This window comes from Phodopus roborovskii, unplaced genomic scaffold, assembly GCF_943737965.1.
Source record: "Phodopus roborovskii unplaced genomic scaffold, PHOROB, whole genome shotgun sequence".
Lineage (NCBI taxonomy): Eukaryota > Metazoa > Chordata > Mammalia > Rodentia > Cricetidae > Phodopus > Phodopus roborovskii.
Window position 1 is genome coordinate 14,724,570 of NW_026125444.1, and position 14,612 is coordinate 14,739,181.

Genomic DNA, 14,612 nt, shown 5'->3' on the forward strand with positions numbered 1-14,612 from the left:
CCAAGCTATTACTGGTCCCTGGTCAAGTCTATCAAGACAAAAGGGCCTAGAGGCCTATATGGGAGCCTGGCAGTGCAGATCCATCATTAGACTCATAATGTCATTATCTGGGGCCTTGGGCACAGTAACTGCCAGGGAGTGAATGTTATTGATGCAATTCTGTAAGCAGGTGAGTTCAATCTATAGGCCATCTGATTTGCTGCGATCTAGCAAATAGGCCAGCTATCTTGGCTTCTCCCTCAACCATCCACATACTACGGCCAGGGATTGATACTGTTTCATCTGCCTGTGGATAGGTATTAGAGGCTGGGCAGCTGCCCCATCCACTACCCAGTCCCCCAGCTTTCTTCTTTGGGTTCCTCAGATCTTTGCCTGTCCTCCATAGCGAACTGCATGGGTTCTCATGACAGGCAATGTTAGCTTCTCTCCTCGCTGCTTCCCAAATCTAGTTGAGTAGACTTTTTCTACAGTAAGAGGTTGCTAAATGGTGGCATTGCATTTGTTTATCAGGTAGTTATGAACTGGGCAACCTTCTCACCTCAACCTCCTTGGGTGTCTGCTCACTAAGGAAGCCTGGGCTCAACTACCATATTGTAGCTGCCTTGAAAACCCAGCTCTGCCCAATACAGTAAACAGCACTGCCTCTCTGGGAGTGCCACTGTCTTCCAGCAAGCTGGGTGGCTTCTTCCCTTACATAAGCTGTGTGCGCTCACACAGAAGAGCTGCCTGAGTGAGTGTTTAGCAAAGATGATTTGTGTGGAGTTATTTTGAGACCCCAGGGGAGGGAATGGCAGCCAAGCCCTGCAGTATTTTAAACCATATCACTCATCTACAAAGATTAATATGTTACAACATCTCTGCCAGAGCATTGGTAAAAGGGAAATAAGAATGTAGAGGCCCTACAAATTATAAATGCCAGCTCTCTCTGAACATACAAGGTCACTTCGGTGGTTTCAATCCATCGTTGATCCCTTAGAGTTTCTCACACCGTTTCCTCACACTCCTGCCTGCCCTGTGGATCCCTGACGGACGGCTGTGGTGTTCACCAGGCTGCCTCTGGAAGACAAATCCGATGCTGTCTTGTTCTCTAGGTATGGGGCAAGTAGGTGTCTGAGTGTACAGAGAAGTAAGAAGTCCATACTCTGGCAGTCCAGAGCACTTCTGTCATTATTGACGGAGCTTGACACTCTAGGCTGGCTAGAAGACATTCCCTACCAAGCACCCACCTGTCCTCCTGACTCCAGCATAAACAACTGTCTGCTAAGGCTGAGTGAATCACAAAACAAAGGTTGTTCTAGTTTAGTGACCTTAGGGGCAACAGCCTCCATATGAAACATTTACCATGCTTTTGTTTTCCTTGTGGCTGCTGTGCTGTGGAATTTGCCTCATCAGGCCCACAATTTGTTGACATCCATCCTCTTTGCCATTCAGGAACTAGCATCTCCTAGAAAAGCTGCCTGGGATGGTAGTGCTGACGCATGCGTGGTTATATAGCCCTAGCCTTAGCATTTCATATTCAGAGATTTAGTCGCCTTCTTCTGATGTAGAGGGAAGAACCAGGGGCTGTAGGATGTCCTGATACTTGATAAATATTGAAAAACAAAGCCCCAGAAGAAACCTGGCCAGGACTGGCCACTTTTATTTTCCTTTGTTTTATATTCAAAGAGGACATATGATTATCTTAGTGACCAAACCTCTGGGCACAAATAAGTATTTGTTATTACATCAAATACATTAGTTCATCAAATAGATAAAACCATGTAGCTTGCAGCTTCCCAGACCCTGAAAGGTTCTACAAGGCCCTATATTTCTCTTTATAGTTTAGGGGTCTTGTCACCAGCCTCTTCCATATAGTCCAGCATTGTTCGTAGTAGGAAAGACGTGGATGGTGGCACAGCTCAGTGTGAGCTAGATTGCTTGCTTGCTCCCTCGCCTGTTTGCTTGCTAGCATGCAGGTATATGTGAGAGAGGTAGACAGAAAGCCAGCGTCTACCCAGGTGTGCAGGATGGTGAGAAGGAGCAACCATTACAGCATGGGGCTTTGGAGGAGACCAGCAGAACATGCCTAAAAGAGAGTAGCCCTTCTCCCAGGAATGATGACCAGGGATGAGCCAGAAGAAAGGTCCAGATATGGTTGTTCCGCCCCTCTGTCCTCCAGGCACTCCCGCTGCGCCTGTGATAGGAAGACATGCCCTGCTTACAAGCTTTCTGAGTGACCAGGGACTTTGTAACAGCCACCATCTCCCATGTTAGGCTCCTGTGTGAGATTTCAGTCCTAGGAAAGGCCAGTGCTGTTTCTTCATCCCCTCCCCCTTCACAATTCCCCTTCCTTCTTTGCCCTGTTTCCTTGGGTAAATGAGCACATATATGTGTGCACTCACACATGCTCTTACATCCTATCCTCCCCCACCCTGGCCCACACCTGCACTCTTTGGCTGTGGTTATGTACCAGGCATCATCATTATCAAGGAATGAGTGGGACTGAGAGCTGTGTTCATGCTCCCTGCAGCTTTAAGCACTCAACTCTGCTTCACCCTCTACACCACCTCCCCCCCACCACACACACACACACCCCACACACACACACACCCCACACACACCACACACACACACACACACACACACACACTTGACTTATGTATCCTTAGTTTAGGCAGGTTTCTGCCCAGGCCATTCCTCAGTAGGACACAGTTTGCATATTAGGGCAGTCTTCTGGCCCTTGATAGACAGGCACAAGCTATCAGCTCAGGTGTTGACAGCTTTGTGCCCTGTTGCTCCTATGTGGCAGGAGCTAAAGCCTTACTAAGTGCACATTATTATGCCTGCCTTCCCTGATCGCTGGTCCAGCGGTACCTGAGATGGTCTCCACTGCGGTGCTGTGAAAACTAAAGATCCTCTCATTCCCCTCAGCTCTTCCAAAAAGGATAGAATTGCTTCAGTAGAGCAGTCTGCCTCTGAATTCTGCAGAGTGGATTCTGGGCAGTGGTTTGGATTTGCTGTTCCTTTTTTGTCCCCAGAGAGCTTGACTGAGAGAAGGAAATGAATAGGCTGCTTGTCACTGCACCACCAGGGTCTCCACTGTGCCTTGGGCTGCTGCTGAGAGATGAGAATGGAAATGGGCTGGAAAGGGGGCCAGTGAAGGCCGGAAGCCTCCCCCACCTCCAGGGAGGGCTTTTCCTCTGTTACTGTAGTTTCCTGCCTAGAGCAGGGCAGGAATCGTACACCATCTCCACCTTCCCCCGCCCCCCAGGTCTTCCCTGCAGCATTACATCTCTGTGCTCCTGAACCTGTCTCGGTGCAAGGAAAGTGCTCCCACTGTACACTCCACGCCCCTTTAGACCTTTTTAATTAAATCAACCAGAAAGATATTTCCAGATGGAAGACTTCATATGATGTAGGTTTAAAGAGGGAAAAGAATGAGATAGTAGGAAATCAAAACTCTTGTCCCGTGGGGGTCTTGAGAATGTTTAGCCTAGAGAAAATAAGACATAAGAGTGAGAAAAAAATACATGTTGTGTCTTCAAATATTTGAAGGCTGTCAGATGGGTAGTAGAGGTTTTATATGGTCCCAAGGAAATACACAATGTCTTATAGGGCCTGGAATGTCAGATTGTTGAATTCTGATATTATTTGGTGAAGTACAGGATGCCACTCAAGGGTTTTGAGCAAAACGTGTACTTTAGAATATTATTCTGGTAGCTATGTGTATGAAAAATCTCTATAGAGGAAAAATGGAGGGTAGGCGGGGGAATCCAGAAGATTCTTGGCAAAGCCTGCACTAATTCATGTGAGTAGAGAAGGACAGAAGAAAGGAGTAGTGAGTGATGTTTCCGGCATGGAAAGAGGTGAGAAACCGGAAGCAGAGAGCACGGGATGAGAAGCAGCCAAAAAAGAGTTTGGCTTAGGTGCGCCGAATCGGAGGCATTAATTGGGCACCCAAGGGGAATCTCTGTCACACATTTAGAATTGGAGATCAGTGGGCTGGAGAGATGGCTCAGCCATTAAAGGCTAGGCTCACAACCAAAAACCAAATAGGAGATCAGTGTCTGGGGGACAGTTCGGGATTCTGGGAGTCTTGTTCTCCATGATCATCACACAAGGAAAGGTTAAGGGTGGGTGGGGATAGGAATGAGGGTGCAAAGGGAAGACAGAACTGGGTGTTGTGTATGTGATCCTACCTTTAATCACAGCATGAGATCTCTGTGGACTCAAGGCTAGCCTGGTCTACAGACAGGTGGGGATGGTGCTTGCCTATCATACAAAGCCCTAGATTTGATCCACAGCCCTTCACAAAACCAGGTATGACAGTGTGCTTGGGAAGAAAGGATCAGAATTTCCAGGCCGTCCTTGACTGTTCCAGGCCAAGCTAGGCTACTTGAAACCCTGTCAAGATGGGGGACAGATCATGCAGCCCTGGATGCTGGAATAAGTGGAGGGATGCTGGGAGGGGAAGAGTCCTCTGAGGGATTGACACAGTGTAGAATGCTGTCGAGACACCGGAGAACCTCTCGGTTCTGTGACTAGAAAGGCAGCCCGAGGATGAAGGTACAGGGACGAGTGGGTATGGCAGTGGGTATGGCAGGAGAAGCTAAGGTAAGGAGCAAGGAAAGGCAGCTGCTTATGAAATATGTAACGTCGAATGTGTAAGTTTGAACTGGGGGTGCGTGTTTTGAGGGGGGAGATCTGAACCGTGATTGGTGGCAGAGGCTGCCATGGGACGGGGTCCAGGGAGAGCAGTTAGGGACACTGCCTCGCCGGTGTCCTCTTCTACTTTCTCGACCGTGTGAATGTGGAGCAGTTTTTGCTGGTGGTGTCCGTCGCGCTGTCCTTACTGTTAGTTGTGTCACTGTTGTTAATTCTAGGAGGTGAACCCATCGCCTGCCTGGTTGTTTTCTCGTTTTCTTTTGTTTCTATGGCAAATGACATCCTGGAGAATAAACACTGGCAAACTCTCTGAAAGGGGCCAGGCAATAAATAATTTAGGCTCTGAGGTCTCTCACGCCTGTTGCTGTATTGTGAAAATACCCATAGACAGCAAGTGAACGTGGGCATCTTTTGACAAAATTTCACTCGTGGACACTGAAATTTGAATCTCATTATTCTCACTACCAAATATTATTCTTTTTTTTTTTCCCCCCTCAGCCACACAAAAGTCTGTGTCTTAATTTGTGAGCTATACAAAAATAAGTGGTGGATCATCAGGGCAAATCTCTGCTGGTTAGAGGCCAGCCTGGTGTATACAACTCCTAGGCTAGTCGGGATTACCTAGTAAGACTGTATCTAGAAAACACAAAAACAGATGGTGAGCAGACTCAGTTCTCAGCACATTGTCTGTGGACCCCTGCTTCCGGGTGTGACAACCCAAAAAGAAGCGGGGTTGGGGAGAGACAGAGAGCCTGTAATCCCTGAACTTCAGCACTTGGGAGGGAGGTAGAGGCCATGAGTTCCAAACCAGCCTGGGTTACATAAGAAGGATTTTGTCTCAGAATTCAAGCTGCTTCCCTTATCAGGACATGCTGCTGTGTCTGTGTGTCCAAGATCAGTCTGTCCTCTTGGAGAGCACTGTCTCTTCAGAACGCCTTTGCTTGTCTGTTTCCTGGCTGCTGGCTCTGGTTCCGTTTTTTTCCTTCTTTCTTTAAAGTTAGGAAGAGAAAGGACTCTCTGGGATTTTTTAAATCCATTCTCTCTATTCACGGGCCTTAGTATTTCTGACACGAGCTGTTTTTCTTCTTGTTTCTGCTATCTGAGTATACTAATTTCTAAACATTTGGAACTCACTTTCCTCAGGAGGAGGAGCCCAGAGCAATTTTCATTGAGTGAAAGTTCAAGAAAGACAATAGTTTGGAAGTGCACTGAACACCTCTCAAAACCATTTTGTTCAAGTAACAACACAGCTTGGTTTAGAAAAAGTCACTCTAAATTTATGCGAGTAAGTAGCTTTTACATTTGGCTGCCAGGTGTGTGCCAGAATACCTTCTGGAAGCTTGTACTTGCAAGAGCCACATGGGTATTTCCTGTGGCTTTTTCCCTACCCTGAAGCTAATCTCTTTCAGAGTCTGGATAGTAAATTCAAATTTTTCTCTTCATCCATTAGCATAGAATAAAAGAAACCAAGATAGGGAACCCTTTGGTACCAGAAATGAAAAGGGGGAAAAAAATAAATGTAAGTTCTGTTTGATTCAAAGATAAAGTTCCATGTTTAAAATAAGTCAGTAAAAGCAAAGTTGAGGTTCTCATAGAAACCAACTCCCCCTCCTTGCTAGAAGCAGGATGTTTGTCTGGGGGGGATGCTGTCTCACAGCCTGTTACATAAAAGCCAGCGCCTTGTAGGAGCCTTCTTGTTACTTGAAAGGCTAGTGTGGCTCTACTTTTTGACCTCAACAGTCGTCATTCTCTGCCTGCTAATGCAAAGATGGGCTGTTTTTTCGATATAGATGAAGAAGAGAAGCTACAAGGACATACCAGGGTTTGCACATCATCCCACGCCCAGTTGCTCTATGCTACTGCTTAGTGGACGGCAGCATCGTGCAGCTGTTGCTCATAGTGGGACCCCAGTGACAATGGAGGGCCAAAGCCTGCCACATACAGCCCCCTCCCCAAAACACAGCTGCCACTTAGCTTTTCTTTAGTTTATGCTCTTGGGGTACCTCGGGAAGGGAAAGGCCTCATGAATCAGGGAGAAATTTCTCTCTTTAAAACTCAATTGTTTTCTGATCTTGCTCTGCAATAGGCAGAATTAGAAAAGGTTGTGCCAGCGCCGGCTTGATTGTTATCTGCTATGCCAGCTCCATCTGAAAAGCTTTTCTCCCTTTCTCCCTTTGGGGAGTGATTCTTCGGTGTCTAAAGCTGACTGTAAATCAGGTTTGGAGGAGCGGTTTCTGCATGCTGCCCAGCTAGACTGGGAATGAGAAATCTAGTGTCAAGCCTCTAAGTCAGCCCCTCCTTGTCTCTTCCACTTACCATGACCAATGATTTGCATTTAGCACAAGCTCACCTTGAAGTCATGGAAATAAGTGTCGCTAGAATTTCTCTTTTAATTCTCCAAGTGTTAACTCCGATGCATACAAAACTCGGGGATGGAGACTGATGTAACAGATTTGTTACATTATTTCTACTAGAGTCTCTCCTCCCGGCATTCCTGGTCACAAGCAGTTACTGTGCTTCTGCCCTGTGCCGTGCACTGGAGGTGAGAGAATGGGTGTCCCTCTCCTCAGCTGACAGCAGAATGGGGACATATTAGCAGACGACAGCTTCTATTAGGGTTTTGACCAGAGAAATGTAAAGTATGTTTAACAGCCCTGCTCTGTGCCGCTGACTGCAACTACTTCCTTCTTATTCCCCTCCCTTTCTTTAGAGCTAGCTGCAGTTCCCACTGCATTGTGAAGGCTCGGCCTTATTGTTCCCAAACCCAATTAACTCCAGACCCCAGTCTTTCACCAGATGCATCAAACATCACAAATCCCGAACAACCTAATCAAAAGCTAGCCTTAAAAACTCAGCTAAAAGCATTGGTCCTTAGCTCCTGCCCAGTTCTGACTCCCTTGACTACAATTACCTGAGATGTTTGATCCCTTTAATTAGGATCCCTTCACTCTTCTTTTATCCCTTTATTCTGATCATTGAAAAAACTTTAGCAGTGGCATGTTCCAAAATTGGCCCACAAAATTCTAGCTTCCCCTGAGGAAGCAAAGTAGGGCTTTAGAGAAAAGGAAGAGAATAAAAGAATTTGAGGCAATGTAAAATCCTGATTTTATTTTTACTTCTAAACTATTTACTATAAATGGAGGCCTAATACCACACAGAACTAACTCTTAGAGCCAGCTGCTGCCCCCACGCACCTTTCTCTCTGGACCATGTTGGGAATGTGAACCAAGAGCCAAGGGCACGGTCTCCTGTCTCTCCATCTTCACTGATCAGTCAGCAGTCTTGCAGCTCCAGTCACACCTACACCTGTGAGCAGGGCCTGAGAGCAAGCTTTTGGCACGTGAGATGTGTTACAGTTGGGAGAACCAACAGCTTGGACTGATTGGGTTTTTAAGTGGTAACCACACTCCTTACAACCAAGCAGGTGACTTGCCTGCCTCTGCCTGTCCTGAACGACTGAGGGTTTGTTCTTCGCACTAAGGAAGGGAATCACTGTCCCCCACTGCCACCCCAGGTCTATGTGACAGTTGGAGTATTGTGCTCTCCATGTATAGTGGGGCTTTTCCCCTTTTGTTTGTTGAAGAAACGTGGCAGGGAAGGTACAGAAATGGAACTAATTGAATCTGGGGTAAAAACTCTGCGGAGAGCCTGTGGATTATAAATTGAGCAGCTGCAGCCTCGGGAACTCAGGCAAAGGTATTGGAGTGCAATCAGTGTGACAGGAAGCTTATTTTGGTGTTCTCTTTTGCCTTGCCTTGTCCTTGACAATTCCTCCAGGGGGCTGTGCATATAAAAGGAAGGGAGAGGGATCCACACTTTTCCATCTGGAAAACTCAACAGCATTCCTGCCTGGGGTTTTATAGAGACTAGGGAGGAAGATGACCCACTCAATGAGACAGTCTGTCTTCCCTGTCCCAGCTTTCTGTCCCCTGTATCTATACGCCAACCCACTTTAACTACTTACTAGGCATGTTCTAAAATTCCCACCAGAACTGCTGTTCGGTCTCCTCTGTGATTAGATCAACAAAAATTATGTAGACATTTCAGGGGCCAGTAGTATTTAAGTCAGGAATACCTGGAGTTGGATCAATACTAAGATCTCTCCCTAAATGTAGCAAATGTAGTCGCAGTTGAATGGAGTGAGCTTCTTTGTAAGCAAAGTATGGTTGAGCATCTTTCAGCTTCAGGATCCAATAACAACATTCTCATTGCCTTTGGGAAACTTATAACCCAGTAGTTATCTCCACACTGTTTTCCCGATGTTTTGTCCAGATTTTCTTTCCCCTAATAATTATACCCCCTGATCTCGGGCTCCTCCCTTCTGGTGTTTACACCTTTCAGATATTTGCAGATTGCTATCATGTCACCCTCTTAGTCACCGCTTAGCTGAGTGGTACAGATTTAGCACCTTTTATCTTCCCTTGGAAGGCAGGCCTCCCCACCCTGACTCATTTTCTCCTGCTCTCTTTAAGGGTGTTCCAGTTTCCCGCATGTCCATGTGGCCATATCAGCTTCAGCGCTGATCACACGTGGGGATTGCTGTTGTGTTGGAGCTAAACGTCTCTGTGGTGCCCAGCGTCTCTTAGCATACTGCTGATCACTGAATCTCTGAATTTAAAGTGTGTTCTCAAATGTGACACTTTAGAAACCAATGGCTATGCTATGTGTCTCATATTGATGTAACCGTGGGAGACTGGGATATCTATAGTTAAAGATCCTGTGAAACCCTCTTCTGGTACCCACTATAAAAACAGCTGTCTTCCAAATGGGTCCAGATCTGTATGCATCAGAACCTGCTTCTGCCTGCTGGGACCTTTAGAAATCCCACAGCTCACCTAAGTATTCATCTCTACATCCGGCTAATGCCATCTACTCCATTACAGACACTGTGTGGGAGGGATGGGTCTGTGTGAGAAAGACTTTGAACTCAGAAAGCTGTTACCAGCTAGAAAGTATCCCCTGCACTACGGTATAAGGCATGGTAGTGGTGACTAAATTTGCCATTTCTGTCTTTTGATGCTTCCTTCTTTTTCTCAGATTTTTTTACTCCTATTCATTCAACACTTCTTGAAAATCTGCATTGTTGCTTAACAGCGTATTGGGTGTATGGTGTAGAAAAAAACTAAAATCTGAATGTGACACAGTTCCCACCCTCAGAAGCAATTTCTATGTTAGTTTCAGTTTTATTTCTGTTGAAATACTAGACTCCCATAGCTCATGGTGATAGTGAAGAGAGAAGGCAGATTTATAGGAACATCAGTGACAGTCATCTTAGGGATCCTAAGTAGGATCACATTCTATAACCTAAACGGTGAGTCTGAGGAAATCTCTGTTAATACAGGTACCTCTCTGTTTTGTTTTTGTGTTTTTTTTTTTTTTTTTTTTTTGCTTCCTTCCTGTGGTTCCTCGGTAGGCGGTAGGCTTACGGTTTACACAGGGTACATGCAGATGTGCTCCAGGAACAGGATCATGCTGGCTCACCTCATCAACCATCTTTGTTAGGACACAGCTTTATTGCTGCCCTAACTGCAGATTGACCGTCTGGCTAACTCTGTCCATCCATACCCCACTTTGCTCCTGCTTCCCATCCCCAACTGTGGAGTGATGATAACAAATGCCAACATCATGTGTGGGAACCCATGAGTGCTTGGGCCTGAGCAGCGCCACCATTGGCTCAGCCACAGCATTCAGCCTCCAGTCTCACAGATGAGAGGAGCACTCATCTGTCTGCCTAATGTTCTCCAGCTGTCTATCAGGATTGACAGTGTACAACCTCTAGAGCAGTTAACTCAGTCACCACAACTGTGCTATACTCAATAGGAAAGGGGAATACTTTCTATCTGGCAGCTTAGCTCTGTGAGTACAGTCCTCATACCGATGCCCCAGTGTCTAGCCTGGGCTAGGTGACATTGGTGAAACAAGGAGAAAGGCTTCGAAGAGCTACGGCATTTTTGAGTGTTCCAAGCAGACAGAAGGAGGTTCTGCTGCGTTTCGCCTGCTCTCTTTCTTCTGATGACAAGGGTAACAGAGAGCACAGTGGAGTGTAATCACCACCACTGACTAATCCTTCAGATGGGTTTGTGTTTCCACTATCTCTCTCCTGATAATGCCTGGCTTATTTGCTGGACTGATGGTCATTGGGAAGCTCTCACTTCTAGGCAAAGCAAACAGACCATTTTTTTCCCCCATGGTTCCCACTGTGCAAAGTACAGTAAAGAACAGGCACATTTTGAGTCCTGAAGCTTAATTATCACAAAATTCAGCATACATTCTAAAATATTCAGAGTGATACATAACCTTTACTTGACCATCAATAGAGTCTCTTATATGGCCATTATCTTGTCATTAGCAAGAATTAGTTCTTCTTGTTCCAAAGCTGACTGACCAAAGTGTTTTTTGTTAATTACGCTAGTTAGTCAATGTCTCTAAGTGTATAATTTTTTAATAGATTGTTACTCCACAGCTCAGCCTTTTAAGTTTGAAAAGAAGCACTCTGTACTCCAAAAGTCAAGCCTTGGGTGCTCAAAAGGACATTCCAAAATTGTAGGATTTTAATGACCATTCTAGACCTTGTAGACCCTTCCTGTCAGAGACGAGAGACTGTGAGCTAGTGACACTTAATAGTTCTTAGTGACAAAGCAGAAGCCAGAGTCATGATGTCCTGATATCATGTCTCATCCTGAGGCCTCCAAAACTCAGTGTTCTTTTATGTTTTGTTTCGCTTTGTTTCTAAGTAATTTTGTTCAGCCATTCATTTGCTAGAAAGTCCATGAAAAGCATGAAAAATAATGAATTTTACCTTTAGGCAAACAGGCCTAAAGATTTATATGAGTGGCAAAGAGTATATATGGCTTATCAGCCTCTTCCAGATCTAAGTATCATCTCACGTCATCCCACCAGTGCATCGTAGGGAAGGAAAAATGCTCAGAAATGCTTTAGGATTTTCCTTGGGTGTGGTATTTTTTCAAGTTAAAATATTTTTGCTTCTTGAGTGGTGTGTCGGGGTCAGTGGTAAGGCAGGTACTGATTCTGCGCCTGTGGCATTAGAGGCACAGCTTAGTCCATACATCCTTATCAGCATGCAGCACCACTCCAGTGTGTTACCAGGAAAGGCAGCTATTAGCAGTGTTGTGCAGGATCCAGAGCTACAGCCGTAGGCCAGAGAGTCTCTTCGACTCACTCCCTACCTCCAGTCTGTGGTGCTCCATAGCCTGGGAACTCTTGTGTTTCTGCCTGTCACCGGGCCCAGACCAGCTGCTGCATCCTCGCTGGAAAGCAACCTTTCTTCCGTCTGTTTTCTTTCTCCTTGTTATGGATGAGAAAGTGGCTCGGTTGGGATGGTAGCCCAGCCCAGCAGCACAGGCCTTGTCTGTACACTCTGGGCTGCCTTGCTCCACAGACCCTGGACAGAAGGGCTTATCGATCACTTCCTGTTCAGTGTGTTGACCTGAATCACAGCAGAAGCCAGCCACTTCCTGAGCCTTGCATCGGCAGTGTCCTAATCATCACCCGACACTATTCTTTGTTTCTTGATCCCTCTGGACACAAAAGCAAGTCTAAAGCCTGATAAAGCCTTGGTTTGCATCCTCCAAGGCCCTGGGGTTCTACCCAAGGCTTCAATCCAGTGCTAAAGCCGTATTTATTGGTTTTTGTCTTTAATGAACCATAGTACAGTAGACTATCACTTAATGCATTTAATCAAGGCTAACCAGTGTATGGGAATTTAATTATATATAAGTATATATGTTTATCTGCAAATACGCGTGTGGGGCTGCTGAGATGGTTCAGTGGGTAATGGTACCTGCCGCCAAGCCTGGCCACCTGAATTGAGAGCCAGGTCCTGGAAGTTGTCTTCGGACCTCCTTGTTGCCTTATCAGTGTGCGCTTACGTGCATGTGTGCATGCACATAAGCATATATGACAGCATAGGTGCAGAATCAAGGGACAGTGTGCGCCCAAGTTTCTCCTATCACCACGTAGTTCCCAGGGGTTTATCTCAGGCTGTCAGGTTTGCCAGCAAGTAGCTCTCTTCTGTGATCTGTCTTTCAGGCCAACGCTAGCCTTTATGTGCAGGTGTTGTGAGAGTCACTCTGCTTTCCTGCCTCTGCTGCAAACCTTGGTCTGGCCACGGGTCCTGCTTCTCCCATCTGCCCCCTGTGGTCTTCCACGGGGTTCGCTTGCCTTTGGCCAGGGGTATCTTCAAATGAAATGAATCCAAGAGAGATTTCTTCCTGCCTTTGCCTGTGTTAACTAGGCATTGGTGTGAATATTTGCTTATTTTTAATTTAAAAATGGTAGAGAAACACTGAAGCCTGACTGCTGGGAAATGGAGTAGCAACTGCAAGGAACTTAACTTGTTGTCCACAGAGAATGAGTGGACTTGTTTCACAGGCCCAAAGGACCCTGTCTGCTTCATCTGCTTAAAACTCCCTGGGCCCACTGAGCTGTCATGTCTCCTAAACTTCATCATCTGGTGGTCTGGATCCCATAGGGTATTCCTGAAGTCCTGCCAGCTTGACTGGTTTCTTGCTATCTTAGAATACCAAAAAAAAAAAAAAAAAGCTCCTCGCCCCTCAGTTTCTGACCTTGCTGGCCCTAGTTCTGGTCCCTGGTGCATAGCAGCCCACCACCTCACAGCACCCCAGTTTTGCTGTGAGGATCAGGAACAGATCAAACACTTGCTTTTGTATTATTTTTGTCTCTGCAGCAATGCTTTATCTATGGGTATATGGCAAAATAGTTCAACAGAATCGTTTATTTTTCTCCCTGGCAATTCTCCTCTTGCTTAGTTTGCAGATCTAAAATGAAAAGTGTTTTTGGCTATTGATGTCATGAAAAACACGGGCTATCTTTCATTCCTTTTTGCTCCAGTCTCATCTCTTCCTTCAGGGTTAATCTCAGGTTTTTGGCTCCTGGAGTTCTTGCTGTCCTTTAGAAAATCAAGTTCTGCTGCTCTTGTAGACCCTGAGGTGCAAGCGAAGAGGCAGCCCTGTTGATTTTGCAGCCACTTAGCTGGCATAGAGCATTCAGGCTGTCCCATCTTTGCAAAACGAGTGAGTGCTGGCTGCTGCCAGCCAGAGCTGCCCGCTGCTGCAGGCTCTTTTGCTGCTGTACCCCACCACCACCTAGTGCTTCGTTTTGCATCATCTGTTCCACTGGAGGCTCAGAGAGAAAGCTGTTCTGCATCTGCTGAGAACCAAACATGGAGCCTATTCCTTGTCTTCTGGGCTTTGGTATCTTGAATCTGTACTAGAAATGTAAACAGCCACCCAGCTTTACTCATAAGCATGTGGACCCTGTGTTCTGCATGCTGGTTGGTGATGGGTCCTCCGTTCCCCACAGTGTCACAGAATCAGGGACCTCCAGAGGTCAGAAATTGGGACACAGATTTTCATTGCTTTTCCCGGAATTGTTATCACTTTGCTTTCCAGTCTGTCTCTAGCCTGCATCAAGTTTCTCCTTCATAATTACAGTTGGGGGGTCTGAATTACTTTGAAATATTTATGCCTTATCCAGACTTCAAAATGCAACATACTTTATGGTTGTATCACATATGATCACTGTTAGTATCTTAAAAATGAGTGATTGAACGTAAGAAAGAAAAGGTTTGACAGTAGATATGTATTTTGTACAAAGTACAAACAAGGATACAGGATAAGTTTCTGTGCTCATGAGTGTCACAGGCTTACTACGGGAGTCAAAGAAAGTGTGTGAATTGCTAAGAATGGCAGTGATGAAGATGATAGCAACAATAGCTGAAGTGGCCAGCCTTGTTCTTATATCTTGCATACATAGTCTCTTCTGGGCTAATACAGCACCTTTAAGAAGTACATGTGTAATATCTGCTCAACAGACAGGGAGTTGAGCCTTTGTCCAGTAATTTAGCAAAGGCCACGAAGTAGACAAATGACAAAATGGGATGTGAAGCCAGTATTTCCCGACTCTACCACCTACTGCTTCGTCGGTAT

General features: G+C 45.9%; 1 protein-coding gene across 1 annotated transcript in view; it reads left to right on the forward strand.

Moving 5' to 3' along the window:
* Nucleotides 1-14,612, forward strand: part of Snd1 (staphylococcal nuclease and tudor domain containing 1) — a 395,467-nt gene that overhangs the window by 287,433 nt on the left and 93,422 nt on the right. The gene's annotated exons all lie outside the window — the stretch shown is intronic.